This window comes from Thermobia domestica, chromosome 5 (genome assembly GCF_964235325.1).
Source record: "Thermobia domestica chromosome 5, izTheDome1.hap1.1, whole genome shotgun sequence".
In the NCBI taxonomy this organism is placed as follows: Eukaryota; Metazoa; Arthropoda; class Insecta; order Zygentoma; family Lepismatidae; genus Thermobia; species Thermobia domestica.
This window is the reverse complement of record NC_137458.1, coordinates 62325500-62353142: the sequence shown is the minus strand read 5'-3', so window position 1 is coordinate 62353142 and position 27643 is coordinate 62325500.

Genomic DNA, 27643 nt, shown 5'->3' with positions numbered 1-27643 from the left:
ACATTATGTCTTACCTTACTTCGGTTACCATAGTAATAACTAAATATGTCGTCTTGGTGATAACAACAACACATTCATTTTTTTAATACATTGATTTTATATTATATATTTCTTTTCTTCTTCTTCTTCTTCTTCTTCTTCTTAATCCAGCTGGCTAGTGCATATTTTATATACAAGATCAGACATTTTGCCCAATAAATATAAAGAATATAATTAAAAATACAACATATCGTTGTAAGTGCAAGTGTATGGTAAGTTTGCAAAGCAAGTTTCTGTAAGGGGTTTACTTGCACAGCAAGTCTACTGCAAGTTTCCACTTGCACTACAAATGCACAGCAAGTCGGCAGCAAGTTAGTGCAGGTTTGACGCAAGTCTCTGTAAGGATACCACTTGCACTACAAGTCTACAGCAAGTTTGTAGTAAGTCTTCTGCAAGTATATACTTGCATGCAAGTCTACAGCAGTTCTTCAGCAAGTGAGTGCAGTATATCTTCTGCAGGTATATACTTGCATTGCATTGCATGCCTTTTCCAAACCGAACATTTACTGTATACGAACAATCACACAGTATATTTTTCTCAACAACTTTGTCAAGCAATACACGTTTAAAATATAAATTATTTCTACATACTGAATACTTGTGTAATTATCTTAATTATCCACTTGTTTTATTGCTTCACACACTTCGCACCTACTACAAATAGCGGCCTGGCGGAAAGATTTCTAAGATTAGACTTTTGTGCCACCTGTTGGTAGAAACTAGAACTAACACACTTGCTACAAAGTTGCAGCAAGACTCCGAGGCAAGTAAAATCTAGCAAGTGAAAAACAAATTACGACATTTGCGGGTAACTCTTTCAAAAGGCCTGCAGCAGGTGTACTGTGCACGGAAAGGCTACCAAGTTAAAATCAAATATAGTGAAAGACTTGAAGCAAACCAACATGCTATTAGGGTGTATGTTCTTCTAGATACGTACATTACTTGTGAATTCATGGATTATCATACATTGACAATGGTTGTTTTATTTCAGACCCTTTCACCTTCGTTGCTAACACTGTTCAGTGTTCGTAGGTTTCCTTAAGAAATTTTCCCTCGATTGGCACAACATTTTCCCTTTTTTTTTTTTCAAATTTACCCCAGTTTGTTGTGTGCCCAATTCCTATGACAGAAATTATGTAATAAGACTAATTTGGCTATATTAAAAGAAATTTCAACCACATTTGTTTTTTGCTTAATGAAACTTTCCAGAATAATTTTAATAAAGATTTACATAAAAGTTCAATGATTGGGCAAATTTTTCTGCAGTAAGCAATTGTTTACACTTTTCTGACAATAATAACTCCCTATCCACTGCGGAGAGATGTTTTGAACACAGATGCATTACTCCGCAAAAGCTGACATCGCTATTAAATACATCTGTCAAATTAGCTCATCTATAGATCAAATGCACTGTTATTTTTATCACCTATTTTTTTGTCGCTTACTGTGCAGAATTTCCCAATAGAAAAAGCACTCGCAATTATGCGTTGTCCATGACGTACAATCCTGCTCAGCAACGCACTGAACGTCTCCTGACTCTCTCGGCACTCTAGCCTGTTTGCTGGACGTTTACCGAGTTGTGATCTTATACACAAGCAATTTTACTCTATCCTTGTATTATGTTGCTGATGTTAACATCACGTGTGATGTCAATTTTTATTTTATATGCATGTTTTAGATTCTTGTTTTGTATTTACTTTTTTTCTTTTAATTTTAATTATGAAATATGAAAGCATAATATAGTGAAACAAAAAAAAAATAGTCAAATTAATGAGTAATTTTAATACAGTAATTGTGAAGATGGCCTCAAACATGTCCCAGGTGGCATTTTACAGTACTTTTAATCAGGAGCGAATCCAGGACGGACTTCTATGGGGGGGGGGGGCAGTGAGTTGTAATACTGCTACTTCGAGCTATTTTAAGAGCTCCAAACTCTGGGATGGGTTTTATTTATGTATAAAATAAGAAAGTTTCCTCCTCTGGTTGGGCGTTCGCCCCCCTGTATCCGCCTCTGCTCTTAATAATTAATGCTATTTTCTAAGTTTTAAAAATTACATATTTTTACTTGTTAAAATCGTAACAGGTACTTCAGTTTGTACCATTTCAATTATTAGTCGGGTATGGACTTTTGTGTTTCTGGTAAAAGAATAATTACTTTCGAAAAATAACTTATTGAGGATGAACAACTCAAACTCTATTATTGTGCAAAAGTGGGTACTCCAATGGGGTTCAATGGTACCATAGGGCACCTACTTTCTGTAATTTTAAATATTTCGGAATATATCTCTCTAAAATGTTGTAAAGAACTTTACAGATATCTGTTTGTCGTAAACCTAATCGATTACCGAAATATTGGTGAATAAAGAGCGACACCATAGATATGTACGGTTTGTATATTAGACGGTGTAATTTTGAACAATTAATTACTGAGGCCTTACTACAACTCCAAGAATACGTATAATCCAAACCAAGCATATACTGTATCCCTTAAACTATTCTCAGCGGTACAAATCTGTCTTCAACATTGGAGAGGAGAGATATGATCGTTTCCCATAATTTTTTTTAAGCAATGTTTAAAATGTTTATGAAGTTGGGAAACAATTCTGTGGAGGATCAGGGAAGCAGATTTGTCTTCAAAATTGGGAGGAGAGCAGATTTGAGGCTTATTCTGGGAGGGGGGACATCAATTTCATCTCACTTTCCTTCGTGGCAATCGGACACAAAGCATCACATTTCTCCCCCCAAAACACATTTCAAATCGGATTATTGGGGGAAGACAGTCTCTCCCAGTTCCAAGATTAGAGGTTACATGTCCCCCTCATTTCCCCGGGATGGCGCCAGTGACTATTCTACAGATAATGTTAACAATTAATAAAATTGCCATTCGCGCCATTGTTGCAAATTTGTAATATCTCAGACGGCTAAATCTGATAAATAACAATAATCCTTACTTTTACTATTTCATTGTCATTTGATCTCAAACAAGGTAACAATAGTTTGGAGGAGAAAATAAATTGAACCCATAGAATAGAATGTAGAACCAAGGTTAAACATTCCACTCTAAATGTAATTGAGTTGAGTTGAGTTTATGAGGTGTACCAAAACAATTAATTAGTGTAGCAAACTTGGAGATTAAATCAATCTGCGAGAGTGAACTGGCATTTTGACCACCAGATGTCTCTAAACTGACTAGACCAAAGTAAATGAATATGTCATACACGTAATGTCAGCTGTTCATGCTGAGCTTATGAGGAATTAAATCAGCCAATGAAGTTTAAAAATGCACCATCCGTCAATCAAAACGATACAGGCGTGTTATTTGGAAAGGGCAAGAGGAGGTAAATTCTGAGAATCACATGCCTATTTACGAATTGTATACTAAGATACTTATAAACAAGTAGGTTTCGTAAACTATGTGAATTCAATACTCAAATTGAAAGTAGTAGTACATCAGTAACTTTTTGTTGTAATAGCGGAATAAATTCATAGATAGAACCTGTTCCACCGACGCTGAATTCATATCAAAAAGTCATTACTTGCTACGTGTATTGTCTATGGAAATAAGTATTGAAACCGGAAGTACTATTAAACTTCAACCATTTCCGGTTTTTGTAGAGAGTTGCGAGTGGTGATGATGTTTTCTTAAGACGATGAATGGATAACAGAATAAAAAAAGGATGTTTGTCGCCAGCGCCGTAACTTAGATTTTCTTCTGGGGGGGGAGGGCAAGCATTAATATTTAGGCCCCATTATAATATTTAAATGCACAACTTTTTATCTTAGGTGTTTGGTACCCATGAAATATGCTGTTTTTGTTTTTAATGGCATGAATTTAAACGGCATCGGAGATATCACTGTTCATCTCAGTGATCCCGAAAACTATGGATTCGACACTAATATTGGTCATTTTCGATTATTTTTATATAGTATACCTCTTCCCTCTCCCCTAAGTTATATGATATAATCATCCTAGGTCCGAGTTTCATGTTGAAAATTTGATTAACATCGGTCGGGTAGTTCAAGAGTTATTAGCATATGTCACAAACATAGTCACCTTCATTTTTTATATGCATTCATTTTTTTTATATTTTCCCCATCCCTCTCCCTACGTTGCTCCGTCAAAATGAACCGATAAAAACCATTCCAGTTCCGAAATTCATCTATGTTGAAAATTTGATCGGGTGGTTCATTGTTATATATCTCCCTCTCCTCTCTCTCCTCTATTTCTTGGAATTTTCGAAAAACACTGAAACACGTATTCCTTTAGTTTACATTAAAATTTTATATACTGAATTTCACACCCAATTTAAGCGAATTCTTATAATTGTCATTTTCAGAATAAGTAGTGGAAAAGTTTATAGGAATTTCCCCAAATAGAAGCAGATTTTAAAAATAGAGAAGAAACACACATTCTCTTATTTTTAACTAAGAAGTTATATATTGAATTTCACACCTCCAACTTAAGCAAATCCTCGTATTGTGCACGTTTTGAATACAGATTGGGTGCAGAAATGATTCTCACTTCCTCTTTTTAAGCATAATTTTTAAAACACTGAAACACGAATGATTTCCTTATGTTTAATTAAGCGTCTATGTACTGTAATTAGACACCTCCAACTTAAGCAAAAATGGTCACAGGAAAATTTGAGCAATTAGAACCTATACAAATGTTTCTCTCCTCTTGCCCCTTAGGTGCGGAATTTCGGAAAACGCTCAAACATATATTCATTTTTTTTCTGAAAAAAAAAAAACGAAAATAGAAAAAATGATAGGAATGAAGAATCTACGTACATTCTGAGTTGAATATTCTCTAACTTCTGGAATTATTGATATCCTCAATCTTTAGCATAAAATTTTAACTCTTTTACTTTCCTTTAGATACGAATTTAGGAAAATCCTTTACTCTCTGTTGCTTCAATGACAAAAGTAGTTTTTTTGTCCAAATTTCACGTTTCTACCGATATTAGTATGATCTAACCCAATAGTTCTCAACCTTTGTTCACGTACAGCACACTTTACAGAATGTCTAGGTCATCGCAACAGATTTGTTTGACATTTTAATTATAAATAATAACAATATCAATTATAAAAGTGAAATCCATTAGTTTTTATAATGACTCTATATAGCACTAAGCATTAATTCTACCACTGGAGGTGTTGACTAGTACAGTCTGTTTCGATTTCAACTAATTATTATTAAATTATTCATGTTATTTAAAATTCTAAGATTTCTCGACACCTTAAGGGACCGCGTGACACACTAGTGTGTCGTGACACATCAGTTGAGAACCACTGATGCTAAGTAATTGCTAAGTGTAAAAACTAAGAACAATTTTCGTATTTTTAAGATGTTAGTATAATAAATGTTTCAAATCACTAGCCGGCTTCGTATCTGAATTATAGGACTAATGTTAATACGAGACGAGATTTAGAGCTGTCTCATCTCGGAAAGATGCCAAGGAAGTGTTAAAAAAGACTGTACCTCGAAAAACTGTATCTAACTATATCTAGAAAAACTGTATCTAATTATATCTATTGGAAAAGGTGTCTCGCCTCATCTCGTCAACTCAAACCTACAGCTACGAATAAAGTCAATTCGCTATTGAAAGGCAACCCTGTATATAATAAGGTGTACTACAAGTTGCGTTCACACTTTCCTAAATCTATTAATTAATAGATAATAAAACATTCTGCTGGGATTCGTGTATATAAAATTGTTTCCTTAGACTGCTATGAGCGCTGTGAAATCCAAATCTTGAGTGCGATGTCGTCTTCAATTCATTTTTCATTATGTGTCCATATATATATCGCATACCTCATTCAAAATCTAATTAAGCAAAACCTGAGAGTAATAAACGACAGACTGGAAGAAAAGGCTTTATATGCGAGCCCACAGGTTAAACCAATTTGTGCGGGCGAAGATGTTCTTTCATACGAAGCTTTCTACTTCCTCAGATACGAATAGCTTTGCTCCCTCTGGTGGCGATTACCACAACGGCTTTTGAGCGCCTCCTGCCGGGCGGATGACCACTTTCTTATTATCTTTTCTGAATTACCCTGCTCACACAGATCCATACTCACAGAGCCCTAAAAGGAAAGAATGAGAAAAAAAGGGACAGATATCAAACACTACCCACTCAGGGTTTTGCGTTTGTGGTGCAACACCGTTAGTTCTTTGTCTCTCCAATCAAATACTGCGCACTCAATGGCAGCGTTAGATCTATCTATCTATATATACATATCGAACCTATTGCATTAATTTCAGAGCTCTCTATCGTTCGCTGGCTTAGTAATTATTGATGTGGGGGCGACTCGATAAAAAAGGAAAGAGAGAGAGAGAGAGAGAAACAGAGATAGAGAGACATGCTTGCTTTGCATTCTGTAATCAAAGGGAGCTTTTTATCAGCAATGAACGTAAACACAGCATAAAATTTTAATTATTTTCTGTATACCGACAGTATTGTCCCTTGTTTTTTTTAACCGTAAACGTATAACCTCGCAAAGAAGAAATACAAAAAAAGCACTTGAATTATGAGTGATACACATTACGTTTAAATAAAAAAAAAAATTCAGAGTTAAATATATTCATATTTATTAGTTAATGTCACACTTAGGCCTTGTAAGATTATCATGCTAGTAACTCCTTCCATATGTTCGTTACCCCACACGATGACTCCTGAAAAAAAGTGAATTTTTTAACCCTTTTAAATTCTGCTTTTTAGGTACAGACTTCCAGTCAAGCAGCTACAGCATCACCTATACGTATCCTACGATCGTGTTTTGTACCTCATTCCCTTTAGAATAGAACAGCCTTTCATACGATACCATTCATATTTTCCTATCGTATCCCTGAGGCGAGAAACTTTGAGGGAAATCGGATTTTATTTTCAAATTTTGAGCCCATCTGAACCCCTCCCCCGTGTTAACGCACAGATCTCAAAATCAACTGAAAATACTAATGGTGTATTAAATGTGTGTGCAAAATTTCAATCTTCTATGTGCAAAAGTAAGCCTGCCAAAAATTGTAAAAATAGACTTAACAAAAATATTTTTTAAGTTATGACGTCATTACACCTTATGTCTCGACGAAGAAAGTCGTGAAACCATACGTAACATGTTCTACAATGTATCTAGACAAAAAATGGTATTTTTAATCGAATAATGAAGACACTACTTTAGTGGTTATATATAGGTAGGACTACTAGAACTTAAAAGGGTTAATTATATCTTACGTAGTAGATAGGGATTATTTCGGCCAAGTTTCGGTAATGAATTCAATCCGTTAAGATATTAACAGGTAAGGGAGATTTTAACGATGGCTATCCATATACCATTTTGTACTCTCGAAACAAAGGTGCAAATAGATTGCAAGAAGTTACATACCTCATTGATAGATGGCAGCAAACATCCTCCAGCAGTTGACATCTAGCGTGCAAAATTGAAACTTCTAGAAATGGAGATGAATGTACTGTTTTGCGTGCTCATCTTTACGGTCTTTTCAGCAGAGTTTATTTTAGCTTAAATCATTATGTAATATCAAGGTTCTGATTGAAGACATGTCTTTCTTATTAAATAAGAAAATACCCATTAGTCTTGTTAGTTATTTTTATCCAATACGTTGTACTGTCGGCAAAACTTGAATCGACAAAAATATGCACTATAGGCGAGCGAACTAAATTTTAAATACAAGTGATGACAATGTATCAAGATATTTTTTTTCAGTTTTATGTCTTATGGTTATGCCGTGTAGGTTGAATCGGTGATAATGATATAGTACAGTGCAATTAGATTTGAAACCGGACATTCAAGAAACAAGACGAAACCTTTTCTAAAATGATTACTATACTCGATTCAGTAACTCAGAGAAAGTCCAAAAAATCCTGCATCGGGTATAGTCACTGTGACCGCCATATGGGATAGATAGCCTATTTCCAAGGCCAAAAGTTTTCGTGGAAAACATAGCACTCACTTTAACTGACTATAATACAGGTTGTAAACACAACAGAGATATAAACCATATCTCGTTGAAAAGATATTTAATTAGGTGTTCTTATTATGTGAAATTTGATGAAATTTACGTTTTCCCGAAAGGAAGACAAACGGAAATTCTACAAAATTTCCTCAGAACAGAAGGGAAAAATTGAGTTTTTGGATCTTTATTGCAACATTGTAGGGATAAGAAATAAAAATCAAGGCAAAACCTTTTCTAAAATGATCGTGATACGTACTCTATTCAGTAACTCACTGAAAATCCCAAAAATATCCCACGTCGGGTTTAGTAACTATGTCCACCATATTGGGTAGCCTATTTTCAACGCCATTTTTCGTGGAAACCATAGCACTCATTTTAACTGATTAAAATGCAGATTGTAAACACGGTATAGGCATAAACTATATCTCATTGAAAAGACATTTAATTAGTTGGTCTTATTGTGTGAAAACTTAGATTCACGTTATGCGTTAAATTCCCTTTTGTGCAAATATTGTAAAATTTTCACCTCTACATCTACAAGTTTTGAATGAAATTATCAATGGATAGGCTTTTGAAAAGACTTCAATAACTCTTACAAACCCCGATGTTGACTGTTTTTGGAAAAGGAAAAATCCGAAAATTTGAGGGATTCGTTTTTTTAAATGCTCTATTCTTAGCAAGCCAGATTAGCCGGAGGAATTTGACATGCATACAAAATTGTTGAAGAAAATCATGTTTAGTAATGGATAAAAATTCGTAAGGTTTGAGCTAGGGAAAGGCCTAAAACCTAATTCTTTATTATCTAAAAGTTTCAAACTTAGATAATTTTGATTAGACAGTAACTTACTTTTACTTGAATCTATGCCAGACGAGGACGTTTGGCATCTTGGAATGTCTCCTTCTTCAATATCCTTTTCGGGAACTACCAATACATGATTGAGCATTTTAACATACCTCTCCGGCACTCAGAACTTCCTTCACAGTCGTCGGTACAGGAACAAGAGATAAGAAGTAGTAGGTCTTCAGGAGCAGTGGTCTTCGAAGTTGGTATGGGACGTAGATAACTATTGACTATCTTCAAACCCTAGCGTAAAGTGTTTATGTTAACACCATGATGTTGCTGCAGTTGATAAAAGACTCGGAGTGAATGCTCACGAGCGGCTCCTGTTGTAGGATGAAGTACGGCTAAGTTAAACTGCAAATGTATAGGCTGTTTGGCAATTGTCTTCTCATATAGTTGGCGATATAAAAAGTCCACGTTCCCAATATCTTTTGACCCATACAGTGACAGAAAGAAAGATTCACCAGCTTAAGCCACAGCTTCAGCTGACAATCGAGAATTATTGAAAATACTTCTCTCTCGATTTCTTATTACTCTAACTTTTTGTAAGCAGAGATTTTGCCTTTTCGATAAATTACCGAAACTGAATCGTATCCTGTGAAGCCATATACAATTAGAAGTAGGTCCCTCATATCACCTATATCATGTTGAATAGTTCCAATATGGTGAATTTTGTCTGGGTAAGTCTGGCATCATCGTTTTCAAAGATGTGTCTAGTAGAGCAAGGGCAACTAGAAGAACTAATAAATCTTTGTCTTCACTAATCAAAAAACTCTTAGGCCTTTCTTGGCCTCTGTTATAGCCGTGGTTGCAATCACCATATCAACATTTGCCTTGTCCTGGAGTACCTTTCATCCTGAATTTTGGAGATGCCTATTTAAAAGATGGCTGAATCTCATTTTGTTGCTGTGATTTACGAGAAATTCAGTCTGCCCTACAGTACTATTATCTTCTAATTCTATGTCTACGTGGCAAATCTTTTCTGCACATCGCAGACGCTCCTCATCTTTTGTCCTTATACCTTCGTTTTTCCATCACAAAGGACAAGAGTTTTTCCGAAATGTGTAACAACTTATCCAGTATATTGCTGACATATTTCTTTGAACGTGGCTGGATGCTTCCATACAACACGACGCAAGAGATACCTACCATCAACTAGGTACGATATACCATGTTTTGAGGCACTACTTGTTGTTTTCTGGGTAGAAGTTCAGAACAAAACAGATATTGTCGATGATTTTGTACCTTTCCTCATTAGACCTCCTTCTTTAAATAAGGAGGGAGGATACGCAGATAGTTCATATTTAAAGATCTCAGACAACCGTTCTTCAGAGAAACTGTGCATACCGTGCAGTGCAGAATCTAGTTTGGGTTTACACTGATTGCTTCATTACACACAGTCATTGATCTTGTTTTGCTGCCCAAAGAACTAACATGCCCAACTTGTCTTGCGTTTCGATGAATTTCACTGAATTGCTTTCCCTCAATCTTCTTTATCACAGCAAGTCTAACTTCTAATGCTTTATCACAATTTACATTTTCACCAGCCAGCAAATCAGTAGATATTAATGTAAGTTGGGATGATCTCCCGAATGGTTTGTTTTCAGAACCAGTTGAAGAAAGAGAGACATCTTCGGCGTCTTGAATTTAACGAGACTCTCCCAAGTCAACATATTGTTCGGAGGAGGCGGAGGTAACATCAGTCGATTTCTACACAGCTTCCATTATTCTTGAATATGCAGCCATGGAATGAATCCATGTAGCAGTAGTTGATGCAAAATTCTTCGTCTCTGAGTAAGGCTACCACTACTTTCCATACCTCTCATCAAAGCCTCTTCAATTGTAAGGTCACTCCAAATTCCGCACCAAAACTTCTCACTTTGTCTAATTGTGAAGTAGATTTATTTTACAAACTTTGGGAATTCTTGTTCTTGTAAAATAGATTCTAGTTTTAGAGGATAATTAGCTGAATTGATGACGATGATGTTAATGTGCTATTCTGCCTGAATGCAGGTCTTTGACCTGAAAGTTCTAGGGCAAAGTAAACCTATGGTGATTTGCCATTGCCTTCCATAGGATGATGATGACTAAGCGGATGAGTAAGTATACGTTATTTAAAAATTTAATCAATATTACAACCACTAGAAAAAGTCTCAACCTGGGAATTGGAATTACTTTCTGACTAAAGAAGAATTACCCAATAATTGCGGTTACATGTTAATTTCTTCCGACTATTTCCACATGAAAGGACTATATATCGGAAATTTCCCGTTCTTCCCTAATCCAAAAAAGTCAATATTCAGGTTTGTAGAGGTTATTAAAGCTTCTGGAAATACCTACCCACTGAGAAATTGTGGATGCAGAGGTGAAAATCTTACAATGTGGATCAAAAGGCAATTTAATGCATTATATGAATCTCCAAAATCCCAGCTCATAGAAGATAATAATATTATGAATTTTTAGTGTTTTACTAAGAAGGATATAGCCAATAATTTTTTTACATATTTTATGTTTCTTCTCCCTATAATGCTGTAATAAAAATCCAAACACTTAATTTTTCACTTTTGTTCTGAGAAAGTTTGTAGAATTTCGCTTTTGTTTTCCTTTCGGGAAAATGTAAATTTCACCCATTTTCACACAATAAGAACAACTAATTAAATACATTTTCAACGAGGTATGGTTTATATCATTTTAGAAAAGAATAAAGAAATTTGGAGGAAATGGGAAGCTCCCGAGAAAACCCACGCACACGGTGTTTGTTCACTACAAAGCTCACTTATCACGAACTGATAACGGTATACGTAATATCTAGGTAAGCAGGAGCCGTCTCTCTTTTGGGGCAGACAGTCCATGAAGGTCCAAAGACTATGTGGGACGCAAAGACTCCACTCTTTCTTTACATTGTCATTCATTTAAGTATTGTAAGCACCACCAGAGGCGCACGCGTGTGGAGTGTCCATCGGGTCCGGATATCCTCACGAAACCTCAGAACTCAATTGATGAGTTTGATGCAATAAGAGAGTAAGTCTGAAATATGCATTTGGAGAAAAACGATGTTGAACGCGGCGTTTCAAAATATTATTTAATTATGAAAGAATTGGTGGAATGAGAAATTGGAAGGAAACGGGAGTACCTCCGAGAAAACCAGTGGACACGATGAGATGTAAAATAACAATTTTGTTATTATTTAATTGTATAGTGCTCAACGTCGGTGCAAGGGGTTCCTGGTTCAATCCCCGTTCACACAAGTTAGTGGCGGATAGCATTGTGTCTGTGGATTTTTTTTAGAAGTTGTCCCGTTTCGTCCCACATTCTTATCCTCCAATTATTTTTTATAATAAATCACTTTCATTAATCATCCATTTACTTTAGCCCAAAAGAGCAGATCCATGGCATGTAAAACTAGAAATTTAATTTAATATCATAGTAATAATAATAACACTCTTAAACTAATGAAATTCATGTTTTGTATTAATATTGATAAGAGTAATCGCGTTTTTGCTTTGTTTGGTTTGGTTTCAGTTTATTGCATTTTATAAGAACTAAGGCTACATGAAATATGGATCTACAACTTAATGTCGGAATCAGAATCCGAATATTACACGTGAAGGCGAGTGTGCTAACTACGTATATCTCCGAAAGAGCTCTTTAAAGTGTGTTTCTAAATTAGATCTAAAATCAAACTGTTCTCAGTAAAGTGGAAATGATGTATTAAAACATGAAGATACTATCTTTGATCTACTCGAAGTAAAACCAGAAAACGTATAAAAGTTTCGTATTACTGTAATTTGATATTCTTTTCACGCAAAATTTGGAAACATTTCTCCGAAGTTGCATAAGCGCCCTTGGTGTGGAAGACCCGTGTTCGATTCCCGGCAGGAACTAATGTGGTTCGGATTCTACGTTAATCAGTAGGTCCATGCCTCATATAGCCTCGCTGCTGAACGGGACGTTAAACTCAAAATCAGCTCAACTCAACTACTCCGAAGTTCATTTTGTCAAGTATAGCTGATCCGTATGTTGCAATACCTCACAAAAATGAGGTGCCATGGTCAGGGTCGGATCCAGGATTTTCTAAGGTGGGGTGCACCAATAACTACCAGTAAATTTGAATTGAATTGGAACTTTTTAAAATGCATTTAGGCATTTTCGGTGTGAATTAGGAAATGCCTTGGAAAAGCTAAGTGTCTGTTCTCGGTGAATCCTTTTCTTTCAACTTTGAGAAAAATGACTAAATTATCGATTTTGACAAACTTTCCTTTGTTTTAAGGCCAAACGGAAACATGGCAGCAGAAATTTTCGGAAGGGTTTCTATTTTCATTGCTAACTTCTCACTTTAGGTAGTGTATATTTACAACGAAGGGGGATGCACGTACACCTTTGCAACCCGCCCCCCTAAATCCAGCCCTGGCTGTGGTTGGTTCTAACATTTCCATTAAATGTAGTATTTTTGGATCAAAAGATCCAATATATTTCAATCAAAAATTTTCTTGTAGGCCTTATATCTGGAGAACTACATATAGTGTAGCCAAACCCAAACTATCACTTAACTCAGTATGATGTGCTTATTCCGTAGAAAATAAGAAAAATTGATTTAGGCGTCGTTCAAAAAATTGGTGGCCCTTGTTCCAAAAACGAATTATTGGCCAAAATCACAATCTTTTGATCCACTTTTAGATTTCCTAAAATTATTGTTTTGTTGTACAATTCGCTTCTGCAATCAAAAGTAGAATGATTCGATTTAAAGAATAAATAAACATCCTTTTCACTGAATAGAGCGGCAATCATGACTAATGTTGCGATCTTCTGTTCCAATTCGACATGAATATATTTAGTTCTGTGCCTTTTTTTTTTCGTACCGTCCTCTATTTTCCGAGTTATTTATTTGCCTTGGTTTCCCGATTAACATTGTGTCCAACACAATATAGTTTTACTACTTCAGGCAGTAGACAGGTTACAGTCTTAACATTATACCTAGGTAGTAGAATTTGTAATGAAGCTTGAAAAATAGCCCATTACAATCCAGTTAGTTTCAACATACCCAAACTTCAATTAGTGTGCACGTGGCAATGTTACTAGTTACGTTTACTACTATTCATTTTTCTCCATTTTTTCGAAAAATACGCATGAGGTTTTATACAGATCAATATGTTGAACTCAAAAAGATCTATCGGCTAGTATATATATATATCTCATCTTGGGACACTTTTGTTTTCGATAAACTCTGAAAATATTGTAGAATTTTATCACTTCTAGGACGTTTCATACCAAAGACAACCGTCACAACTATTCAATACTTCCTCAAAATATTATATTCAACTACTTACTTAGACCTATTTTAATTTATGAGGAAACACTTTTAACTAAGGAGATAAGTTATGTTATAATAAGAAGACAGCTGAGAGCAAGTTCATTTCTTTGTTGCGTGTTTAAAGGTAAAGAGTCATCTGTCATATTTTGGTTGAAAGAACTGACGCTTAATTTCCATTTCATCTATTCAGAGCTTAAAGATCCTTGTTAGTATACCTCTGCTAAGTTATGAATGGTAATGGAGTTGGTTTAACAAGTGTCTTAATTAACACCTTTTTACTCTTGATATTGTTCGTACTACGTTAAATGCTGTTACACATAATTATTACACATTAGATTCAGTGTATTACGAATATTCCTTACTTAATGTAAAATTTATGGCTTGGTGCAATGGGAGTATACAGGAGCTACATACGTCATATTCAACGACGGATATATTATAATTTACGTCATCAAACGAACCCGAGGTGGAGCCGTAAGCACAACTGGAAGATCATATGCATACTCAAATTGTATACATATTCATTTGCCGAGTTTTCGACTATTCATTTCGTCTTCTTCAAGAATAAGTCAAGTGTTATTTATTTATTAATACTATTACAATGTTTCCATTATCACACTTTTGGGGGGGCACGTTGCTCAGTGATAGAGTGCTCACCCCTGGTTCGATCCCCTACCAAATACATTTGTACTGTACATTGTGTCCATGGGTTTCCTTAGGATACTTCCGCTTCCTCCCACATGTTCACTCTACCAATTCTTCCGTCATCAAAATCACTTGCCTTTATCATTCGCCTCTCTTACGTTGGCCTGACGGGTATAAACGTGGGACGTTAAACTGAAAGACTTCATTTTATTTCATTTCATTTCACTAGCATACCTTTCTATTTCTTCATTTGTTAAGTCAAATCTTGCAACTTAACTTTAACTCAGCTGCATACTAACTACAACCTTGAAATTTTGTACAGATACGTGAACCTGATGACGAGGCACGTACGTAGAAATTTATTTCGGAGGGGAATTTAAAGCTTTTCGAGGTGGAAGTCCAAATAAAGTATGAGGATAAATTATATTAAACTTTGGAAAACTACCTCTAAAATTAGCCAAAATATACAGAAATACAGTAACCATATCATCTTTCGTCTCTGTCGTGTGTTAGGCATTTCATCTGCAAGTATTTCACTACAGCAAGGCGGGCACTCAGAAATTTTTGTTGGTCCAATACTACTCAAGCCACTACATCTGTGTAGTATTGAACGGGTATTATTCTGCACCCGGAAAGGCGATGAGTACAATTGTAAAATACTTTCACCTATGTTTTCAGAAAGAATTACATTTTCAACTATATCAATCATTTCCCTGATACATAAGTATAATTTTATTGAGAAAGTGTACAAATGTATGTTGAGTTAAGAAGTTTGGAGGCTTTGGACCCGGATCCTGTGGATTCCCTCCTGGTGAGCCCCTGATCATGGCACACATTTCAATTTTATCCATTTTCACAGTCCGGACGCACTTGCTTCCTGCAAAACACAAAGGGTACGACTACTAAAGTAAGTGTGGCATTCCTCTATACTTTGTCATACAACTTCTAAAGCTTTAGAGGACAACATATTACAAGCATAATATTTTTGTTCAACTTCTATATCAAAGACGATAATTGTTCAAAACGACTCGTATACATATGGGTGCACAGTAAGATATATATCTTACCGCGTGCCCATTCCTTTCAAAACACGCTTTCTATATATATATAAAAAAAAAAACTCTTATTCATATTTCTTGACCTTTTACTGCAGTACTTTATAAACGTTTGTTACGTACAGTTTTTTAAAAAATATTACAGGAAAACGAAGTCAAATAAAAAAAAGTGTACCGGTACATATTTTAAGATGAATTTTGTGATGTTTAACTTAATTGCAGGAAATTTAAAGAGCCGTATTCCTATCAGCCTTCGAAAATTCCAAAGCGCAACGCAATGCAACACAAAACATCCAAAAATCAACTTAGCTGCTTTGCGGAATATAGCAAGCTAAAACGCAAATTTTACCTCGCGTTGACGCAAACTGCAACCGAATGTGGCAAAAAAATATATATATATATCTATACTACACAACAGCCCACTATATAATTTTAGCGCCTCTTCTGTATATTCTTTTCGTAGTCGATTTTCCAGACTTGCCTCACAATATTCACCTGTTACGGTACGCAAATGATACAGCTTTTCTTGCTCTCTGCCGAACCATCCAACAGATTAATATCTCTCTTCCGGAAGCCATTAATTGCTTCACACGCTGGTGTCGCAAAAGGAGTCTGACAATCAATGCAGGCAAAACTCAAACCACAGTTTTCATACTGCCACGAAAACGATCCAAAGTTAATCGAAATTCATCTTTACTTTCATTAACTGTTAACAATATCCCCATTCAACATTCTAAAACGGTTACATATCTTGAAATAGTTTTCGATCATCACCTCACTTGGTCACCTCATCTAAATTCCCTCAAGGCCAAAGTCACAAATAGACTTAATCTGCTGATACGTCTCACCGGCACTACCTGGGGACTATCTCCACATCCCATACTGAACACTTACAAAGCGTTCCTCCGCCCAGTACTCACATATGGCTTTCCTGCGTGGACGTTTGCTTCACTCTCCTACTGTAAACAACTAGACATTTTCGAATGACATGCTTTCCTACCGCCTTTCGCATTTCTCTTCTTTGCCCCTTACTAGTGATCTGTATACTCTCATCTCTTTCCCGATCTTCAAATTTCACCTTGAAGCACTCTGTCTCAAGTTTATTGCTGGACGTTATGTTAATCATCAGCCTATTCTTCTTGAGACTATTCACTACATCGCACTCCATCCATGTCGCTCTAGTTTTTATCACACACCGTTACACCTCCTCTTTACACTATACTGTTACATACTTCCCCCTGCTCGAGGACTATCACTTGCATAATCATCTCCCGATATTTTCCTATCATATACAAGTGCGAAGCGTAATATCACAAGTAGGGTAGGCCCGATAAACTAATAACACAACATTTAGTGTATCATAAAATGTTTAAAATTATAGTAGGAATTCTATTTTCCTTATTGAGTTAAACAAAATAAACTACCAAATCAATCTATTTTAAAGAACTTCCTTAGCTGTATTTCTCACACTGTCTCGAATTAAATTTATGTACATGTATACATAGTAATTTTTGTTATTGTTTAACAAGAAAGACTGAATATTTATATAAGTAAAAGTAGATGAAAAGTTTTCTAATAATAATAATAATAATAATAATAATAATAATAATAATAATAATAATAATAATAATAATAATAATAATAATAATACATCACGTGCTAATGACCATTAGAAATGTTAATGCTCAGAAGGAACTTTATTTGATTCAACGCAAGATATTTAACATTGTATTCTATGCAGTGGCATATTTAACTCTGGAACTACAGACAAAATTTTACATCTTTCAATACCAACCGGGTTTAATGAACCTACGGTAATTTTCTTTGCTTTTTTGGCCAATACTGTGCACTTTTAGAAGAGAGGAGCATTTAAACAGTAAATTGCTACCATCTTGCGTTTTATTAACTAGAACATTAATGAAATACAGAAAAAAAGGATCTTTTTTATTTATGAAATAACAAATACTAAGATACATAGTATAGAAATATAGACGTCAGAATTGTATTCCTATGTAACAAAAAATAAAATTATATAAAATTTCCCCAAGAGTTTTCACAAATTCGCAATGATTCTTTCATTTTAGGAAACAAATGATGGTCACATGGACTTCTGTCCGGTGAATAGGGAGTGTGCTCTAGAACCTTTCACTCCCATTGTGCAAACAGGTTCTTCACAGGAACTGCGTTGTGACAACAGGCGTTGTCATTCAAAACAAGGACTGAATCCCTTATGAAGTATGGTCGTTCCTGCGCAGTGCAGGACGAAGAATTTATTCCAGGAACCTGTGGTATTGCTCCACACACCATCTACATGTGTTGCCAAAAGTAGCACGAACAAAACTTCTTGTGCGAGGATAAAACAATGTTGCCATGTTTTTCTTTCCAACCCTTGTATTTATTTTTAGCTTCACCATGATAACTAGGAGAACATTAAAATGTTAATGCTGCTATCTACAATGCACAATTTCAATCGAACCTGAAGTTTGGCAAATATGTTTGCACTCAATAAAGGTCAGGGTCCAGTGGACCCGCTTGGGACTTGATGCTATATACAGGGTTTTCATAAAGTATGAACGGATTTAATTCGCTTATAATTTACATAAAAATGCTCATATTGAAATCAAATAAAGTGCAAACGGTAGCGGAAGGATTAAATTTTTACCTGTAATCTGCACCAGCTCAGTTCATTCACCGCCACACCTCCAACTGGGCGCCATTTACGTCCATACATTCGCGTAGGCGGCGTATACATATTTTCACATCCTCTATCTGTTAGGGAATTTCTCGTCAAGGAACTGTCTCACCTTGATTGCATAGTGAGGGGGTGCCCCGTCCTGTTGGAACACGATGGCATTCTGGATTCCACGTGCCTCCAGTTCCGGAATGAGGTATTTCTGCAACATATCCAGGTACGAATCTCCATTCACGGTCTCCATTCAAGAAACTGACCCTTGCCCTCCCTCTCCCTCTCTCAACGTGTTCAGAGTTGCCGCTTATCTAACAGTGTTGCCAACTAAAAATTTAATCCTTCCGCTACCGTTTGCACTTTATTTGATTTCATTATGAGTATTTTTATGAAAATTATAAGCAAATTAAATCCGTCCAGACTTTATGAAAACCCTGTATTAGTAAAACTACCACATGATGTACAAAAATAAAATAACAGCTAAGTAATTTAAAACAAGAATGCAAACAGGAAAAAGTCAGAGAATACCAATACCTGGAAACACACAGTGTCATTACAATTACTGACAAAAAATCCGTATGGGTCCAATGGAACCACCTGGTAGTTGGAGGGTTAAGGGGGTGACTTCCGGGCTTAAGCACTCACCGAAATTTTATCGGAGCTTTTTATTTATGTTTTATATATGTTGCAGAATTTTAACATTTCCAGCAATAGTTAGGAAAGCCCCTCCTGAAACAAAAGCCCCCGAAACAAAATCATAAATACCTCCACTTATTATATGAAATGGAATACCCAAAATTACACAGAAATGTTATTTTATCCTGTACGTTAGCGTTTGGTAAATTTATAAATATGTTTAATGTATCAGGGTTAATGGACCAGGCCCCATATAGGAAAAAAAGCTACTGTGAATAACTCCTGAGAGTATATACCTAAATTAAACAAATTATCACGAATAGAAACACATAATTGTACACAGAAATCCTTGTTCTGTGTTAAGTAAATCATTTTATAACATATTAACATTGAAAGATGGCTTCAATGTTAAAACTAAACTTTCAGAGGCGAGCCTTCGCACCTTCCCAACAATGCGTGCAGTGCGCATCGATAATAGCTTCGCTCCCTGAGCAGCATAGCCCGTAAGCCTGTAGGGAGCTGGTGAGACTCAGAAGGAAGGGTCTCCAAGTGTTTCCAACCTACTATTTTTTTTACCAAAAAAAAAGAAATGTTGGAAAATTGACTTTATTTTATAAGAAACCAAAGATAAAGAAAATACACAGTAGAAAACAGGGTAGGCCCGGCCTCAGAGTCTCATGCTACGCTTCACCACTGATCATATAGCGCACAGCGACTACCTTTGTAACTAACAGGGCTCCAAATGTCTTCATAAACCTAAAGTTGCCCCTAGGCAGAAGATAATCGCATTTGTTTTACTAAGTTCCCCTAAGTGTTGTGCCGTGCTTTGCACATCACTCCATCCCTCTCGCCCATTATATTTCAGTCTTCCCAGTTCTCGTTATACTTTGTTAAATTCACAACTTATACTTTCCCTTCTCTAAGTCATTTCGTAATTGTATCTCTTTATCTGTTATTACTGAATTTTTTTCTTTGTTATATTCCATATTATTATTTAATGTCTGATTTATATGTCATATATTTTGTACTTTCATCCCATCTTTGAGAATGATTATGATCGTAAAGATTATAATGTTCCTATGGAATAATGAATAATAAAGAATAAAGAAACACTGAATAACTTAACCTCACTTAAGACCTTCCGCAATTTCTCATTCCTCTCAGTCTCTTACTTCCTCTCCTGAAAGAGAGTGTACCCTCCTAAGAGGTAGCTAGCTCTTAGATAGCCTTAAAGAAAAAAAGAGAGAGATTCTCCAAAGTCGCGTATTTATGAAGACATTACAAGTCTAGTAGATAGTTAAAAATTTCCTCATTTTATTACGAAGTCTTTTGAGCTAGGCCGGATATTCGAGAGTTTACTATATATATTATAACGAGCCACTTTTCTGGTATCAATAAAAACTCTAGGTCTCGACCTAAGGAAAAGAGTCCAATGATTTAGTCTAGTTCCTTCCCATTCCTTCATTTCATCTCACCACCCAAATACATATCCCTTTTAGCGCATTTTCAAACGTTTACATAGTCAAATGTTCAATAAAGAAGTGAAGACAGATAAATAATAATAACTAGCTGAGCCTGCGCTATTTACACAGCATACACTTCTAATATCAGCATGAATCTCCTTCCCACTTCTCACTGTATCTGTGGAATTCCCTTCACAGACACAAGTAAAGGAATGGAACACTATCAAAGGGAGTGAATTGCTATAGACAAACATATAAAAGTAGTATTTTAATACATAGAATGTATATTAGAATGTATATACACAAACATAGTATTTTAATATATAGAATGTTGGGATGAATTTGTGGCAAGCTTGGAAAATTGATAGGTGATACCAAACATTTTTTAAAACCCATATTGGAGTAAGCCTCATTACGGGTCAAGCCTTCGAAGTTGCCAGCTTCAATAAGTTTTGTCATTCTGATTAAAGCAAAGTACCTGAAATGTCCATCAATCCGCTATATGTAGCTCCTTTACTGGTTGCCTTTCACAAGGGTATCAACCTTAACGTTCTAGTGACAACATTAGACTATTAAGGTCAAAACGATGCCTAAAATGTGGAGTAGAAAAATAAAGACAAGTTTTCTTGAAAATTTGAATGAGAACTGGCAAGTCTACACAAAACTTGGAATCAACCAGTGAAAACGACACGTTTATAGCACTTGTGGTTTTCGAGATCTCATTGTCAAAAGGATTAGAAACAAACATATAAGCTTTCTTTGACCACAAACATATAAACCTACCATTTTAATATCTATCTATCTATCTATATATATATATATAATGATGGTATAATAATTAAGAAAACGATTAATATATGTTTGACTGAAAGTTCGAGCAATTTTTGATTATTACATAGAGCGTTCATCTCCGGTGTTTGGGGTTCCTGGTTCGATCCCAGCTCGCATCGTGTGGACAAATACCGTGCTCGTGGGCTTTCTCAGGATTCTCCAATTTCCTCCCACTTTCTTCATTCCACCATTTCATTCATTTTCTCATCATGTCCGTATCCTTTAGCCTAACCGGCATAACCGTGGGACGTAAAACTAAAGATTTCATTTCATTTTCATGAGCCTATTCAAAAACAAAATTATAACAATGTAACGAAAATTATGACAAAAAAATATTATTTGATATTCTCAAAATTAGTATAACTCTGATAGTAAAAGTAGTCAGTAACTTTTGTAACATCCATATAAGAAGAATAAAACACGGATGGAATATTAAAGGTTTCATTATTTATTACAAACATCTTTCTAAAATTTATGTGGAGTTTACGGATATGAAACTTGTTTCAAATCCAGTTAATAATGATTAATAAATAAACTAAGAAGATGAATTTCAGTTTGAAGGAGTAACATTTTCTACTGTTTACTAAACCTATTTTCTTCCTATTTAATATCATATGTTTGAATAATTCATAAAAGTCGAAACAAATATATGTAAATACCTTAGGAAATTCTTACGCACAATACAGGAAAATAAGCACTATTTTTTTTATTCATTAACACATAGTAATATTACGAACAAAATAGAAACTAACACAAGAAATCTTAACAATAAAGTCGCTAGTTCTGCAAATCTGTATTCGTTCCATTGATTGTTTGAATCTTAACATCATTTGTATTGCTGAAGTTTACATCAGATGTGAAAATATAGCTTAACGTAGAATTCGATCCTCTTGACTCCTACCGAGAACTGAATTCAAATATCTCGTACGGAACATAAGAACACTTATCAGCACTTAAATCCCCTACGTAATAGTGTGACAAGGTTCTGACCAGCGAAAAGTAGGACACAAGTACGGTAGTGTATGATAGCCAACAGCACAGGGCCAACAGCGTCGGCAATATGTATGTCTTTATTTCATTTAACCTTAAGTTAATTATTGATTTTTGTTAAAAGAAAGTACTCAACAAAAATATTTAAGCAATTCAAAACAACTTCAAATAATTTTAAGAATGACAAATAAAAAAGACTGGTGAAACATAAACAATTTGATGGAGTAACATAAAGGAGTCGTTTTAATGAAGAAAGAAAACTTAAGTGTGTTGAAGCATAAAATTCTAATGAGACATAAAAAGCGGTTCGTCTTAACGCTTTACATTACCTTGAAAACTTTTCTTCATAATTGTTGAATTATTTTCATTAATGCGTGACATCTGTTTACCAACTAAACATCAGAAGAGTTTTGGGAAAAGGGTATTGAGCACTAACTTAGAGCACACCATTTTGAACTGTGGCCATTAAGACTCCACGTGGAAAGACAAGAGACTGTCAATTATTTGAAATGAGGATTCTGGTTCGCCATTTAGTTATCCGGTGTGTTTTCCGGAAGATCCCTCGGACGATGACTTATTTATGGCACAAGCCACCACACGTAGAAGACGACATTCTTTATATATGAACTGCACTTCGATTGAAGAAATTAACTACTGTATATTCAAGATTGAAACACGAAAACAACGAAAAAAATTCTCTTTACAACCCATTCTGATTTTAAAAAATTAGGTCAATAAAACAATACATTAAATCTTCTTGTATTTTTCTAAGTCCAAATAGGATTTTTCATTTGATTCTGGAATTAAGTGTTGGGGAAACAAACCGTGACACAGAAACAAACAAAATAAAAATAAAACATTGAGTCTAAGAATTCCTTCAAGTCTGCTGAGAAGCGAGGTCGCTGCTGTGTGACACATTCCCATAATGAGAGAGGACAAACAAAAATAAGAAAACTTGATTTCGTATCAGATTGGAACAGTTCGTTCCGTTCCAGTGAACAGCAGCGCTGAAGAGCTCCTTCCCTGATTGTCAGTATTCGTTTCTGGGAGCTTGTGAACTTCTCTACCTATCTACCTTTCCATAACAGCCTCACCTCTTCTGAATTCAGTGGTAAAGAGAGAGGTTAACAAATTGGTGTCTGGTGTACAATTCCTCTCCTCGACGACCAATCACAGGAGAGAACACACTTTCCCAGTTTAAATTTGTACCCAGAAGCAGCAATGTCGTTCGTCTTTCATTCGAAACTAAATGAAATGTCTTTATTTGCTGTGTGCTTCTTATCTTTTCTTCTTTTTTCTTTCATTTGCTTTCTCTATACATGCAGAAAAACAACAAAAGGAGCTGACGTTTCTTTAAAACAAGATATGAAATCTAGAAAAGAAATTCAAACAAATATAGCTGATAAGTTCTTTTGAATAGGGAACAAAACGCAATATAAACTTATCATGCTTTGAGCGAAGCGTAGTTCAGAAAAAAGTACTGAAAATACACAGTACGATCAGCAAAGTTTTGTATATGACAAAGGTTTCCCACACTTAATTTCAAATTGACGAGAAATACGAGTAAAATAAGATAGGCTAATCAAACTTGTGAGTCCGTTTTCCACGTTATAAACCTGGGGTAAATTTACAAGCTACTGGAATAACATATTAAAACCGGAAATGGTATATTTGTCCCATCCGATTTCAATAGAGAGAATAGAGATTAAATATATTCTTGGATCACTGAATCTTTCTTCTTTTTCGGTTTTGTTTACCGTTTCTGTTTTATGTGGATTCAATATTTAAACGAGAAAGTCCGATACTTACCACTTCTGGTTATAACGGATAGAGATAAGTGTTAAATTGGAACCTATTCGTGGGACTATAAATCCATAACAAGTAAGCGTTTCTTCCTTATCTCGAATACTCTCTTTATGATGAAACTTATTGACAGACAGAGGGACAAAGTTGTTTTTTAAGATGTCCTATTCTAATGTACGCCATAGTGTGGAAAAGTAATCAATTAAAACGGAAGGTAGAAATACGCTCACCTTCTACTACCAACAAATTGGTTCACACTGAAGAATGGGGAAACTGAATATATTCTGTATCCAGGACTCTTTCTAGATGCTTGAGCTATGGGGAATGAGAATTTGGTGCCAATCTACAGTGTGGTCCGGAAGTGGGCGTACCCCCTTTAGTTACAAGTGTTAATTATGATATAATCTCTGTACACAGTTACCTTGAAGCCTAAGAGTCTTAAGAGTCATATACATTGGTATGATCACCATCCATGTCGTAACATAGCTGAATTCTGCGCCAAGTTCTCGCAGATGTTTTGCGGAGATACTCCTGAGTCACGAACGTGAAGGCGTGTTCCACAGTTGCTCGCAATTCCTTCGTTGTGTGATATCTAGTGCTTTTTAGTTGTTGCTTTATGAAACCCGAGAGAGCATTGGTCAATTTCAACTGGGTTGGTGTCGTCAGATCGGGACTTCTTGGAGGCCAGGCAAAGAAAGCTGGTGAAGATTCACTACCTCTTCCAACCCAGTTTCGCTGCAAATAACAGTTACCAAGCAGAAAACAAATGAGCATGGATATCAATGTTGCCGGACAGTGCCAATCAATGTTACCAAACAAATGTGGGTAAAACTTAAAACCGTCAGAAAACACCAATTAGGGGCACTCCCACTTCCGGACCCCACTGTAGAACCTTGATTCAATAATGTTATTAGTGATTGTGTATGCATGATTGAAGTGAGGGATTCGCCCTTTTACTAACGTAGGTACCTAATCTCCGACAATACACACACAATATTCTATAACAATCTGAGTGTTTAATAGGTCTAAATATTAGGAAAATATGTTATATACAATTGCGAAGAACGCGTTACCTCATTATTGACCAGTTCCAACTGCAAGTCATTGGGACCAGGGCCGGATTTAGGGGGGTGCACCGGAGCACGTGCCCCCCCCCCCCCCCCCTCCGATCTGAAGATACACTATCTAACGTGAGAAACTGGCAGTGGAAATAGCAATTCTTTCTTAAAATTTCATGTCATGTTTCCGTTTCGGGCTTGAAAGCGGTTTTGCTAAACACAGTAGTTTACGCCAGTTCCTCATACATATCACAGATGCCTAAAAGCATTTAAAAAAATAATAAATTTGATTCAAATGTACTGATAGTTATTGGTGCACCCTTCCTCACAAAATCCTAAATCCGGTCCTGATTGGGACGAGTGGGAATTCTCAGGAAAGTATACTATATTGGACGAAATCGCATATTTTACGAAAGCGATTGAACGAAGCTCTTCTGTACTCGACTTAGGCATTCGTCTATCCGAATACACCTCCGAGATGCCTGAAATAATCTTCACTGAGGAATAATCACCGAAAAACGGAATGTCCATAGACTTAACATTGGAAATGCATTTAGCCTGTAAATGCTCTTTGTAAACAATGGAAAATAGACTTTTCAGCATTAGAAATAAGGCGAAGCCCTTTACGTTTTGGTCTGCAAACACAATTTTTTCAAAGCCAATATGCTTTTCACTGATATGCATGTCCTGTTGGTTCACGAAAAGAATTGTTGCACTAACAAATCCATGAATAGGTCGATCACCTCGCTCCTATTGCATACCTAGTAGAACTTATTTGAATCTTCGGAGGGAAAGTGTTGAGTGAGTCCTGTTCGATTCAGTTCAACTGCAAGTGTAGGGTTTATGTGAAAATCCTTAATAAACGCATACATCATATTCTGTTAAAATGGAATATTATTTACGAAAGTTACTGTAAAACATATGAGCTGTCTGAATCAACGACATTTTCGTGCTGAGGTAATTAGTAGTTATGGAAACAATAGTAATTTGACACAAACTACTAGCAATACTTATTAAGAGTGCGCTAACTACATTTTCGTATATTTCTTAGTTTAATCATTAAATATTTTGAGTTTCCCGTACTTCACACGGAACCTCATGCCACTACAAACTAAGCGTAATGTAGAAATTGACGCAATAATCACATGTACCCCAATTCTCACTGACAGCAGTATATGAGGCTCAAGATAGATTTTATAACGAATAGACTTGGAATTTTATAACGAATTTATTACAGTTTATTTTTAATCCATCCAAGAATTTAAAAAAGAAGAACTAGTGGCAAACATATTAACATTAAAAATCAAAGCACCGCATTTATATATCCAGATGCCATGGCTGTCTGGCGCTAGGAGCTTTTCGAGCCCTGATTCTCAGCATTTCGTTAACATCAGTGATATAATAATCTAAACCAATATTATTAATAATGATGCAATAATAGTGATAATTACCTCACTTTACTATTGTATAATAAAAATAATGGGTCTTATGCAGAGTCGTTTTGACGCGTGATTAGTGTTGTAAACGCCTGGAATAAAAATGAAATTTTGGGTATAAAACCAGTTTTTCACCGGTTTTTTCCCGAGCTTCGAAAAATTGGGAAAAAATGAAATTTTCTAATATTTTGCTCCATTATGCTTTTAAAATGAAAACTATTTTATATTTACTAGCTTATATTTACTACTAGATAGTAATCTTAACTATCATATTTACAGTTAAGATCATTGAGTAGTTATGTTTCTTGTATTAGAATAGGAAAATTTTGTGGCAACAAATATATTTGTACCACTCCTTTAAAGTTAGCACCGTGATAGAATGGAGTTTTGGCTACATAAAATCCTAAAATATAATCCTAGTTAGATTAATTAACATAGACGCTTTTAAATTATCTTAAGTAATCTTATAAAGTTACCGTTTTATGGCAGGGAAGTGTTAAGAAACAGAACCAGAATCATTTTAGTTATTACCAGTATGTTAAAATCAAATATATATTTTATGGAGATACGTATCTTCCTTGTGCTGTGTAAAATTTCCGGAAATTATGAACCCATTAGAAAAAAATCTTTTGTTCGGAAATATTGGCAAAACCCGAAAAATATAATTTAAAAACTGTTTCTTCGCCTGATACTAATCTTATTTGCTGTAACGTGTCTGCAGCATACATACAACGTATTTCGCTCAGGAAAAATACTTAAAGCAACAGCTTTTAATTTTACTTTTTAGTTTTCTGATTTCTGATAAAAATCTCCCTTTATTATTTCTAATTATATTTTTCGAACAACTCAAAAAGAAGACTGCAATGAGATTGCGCAC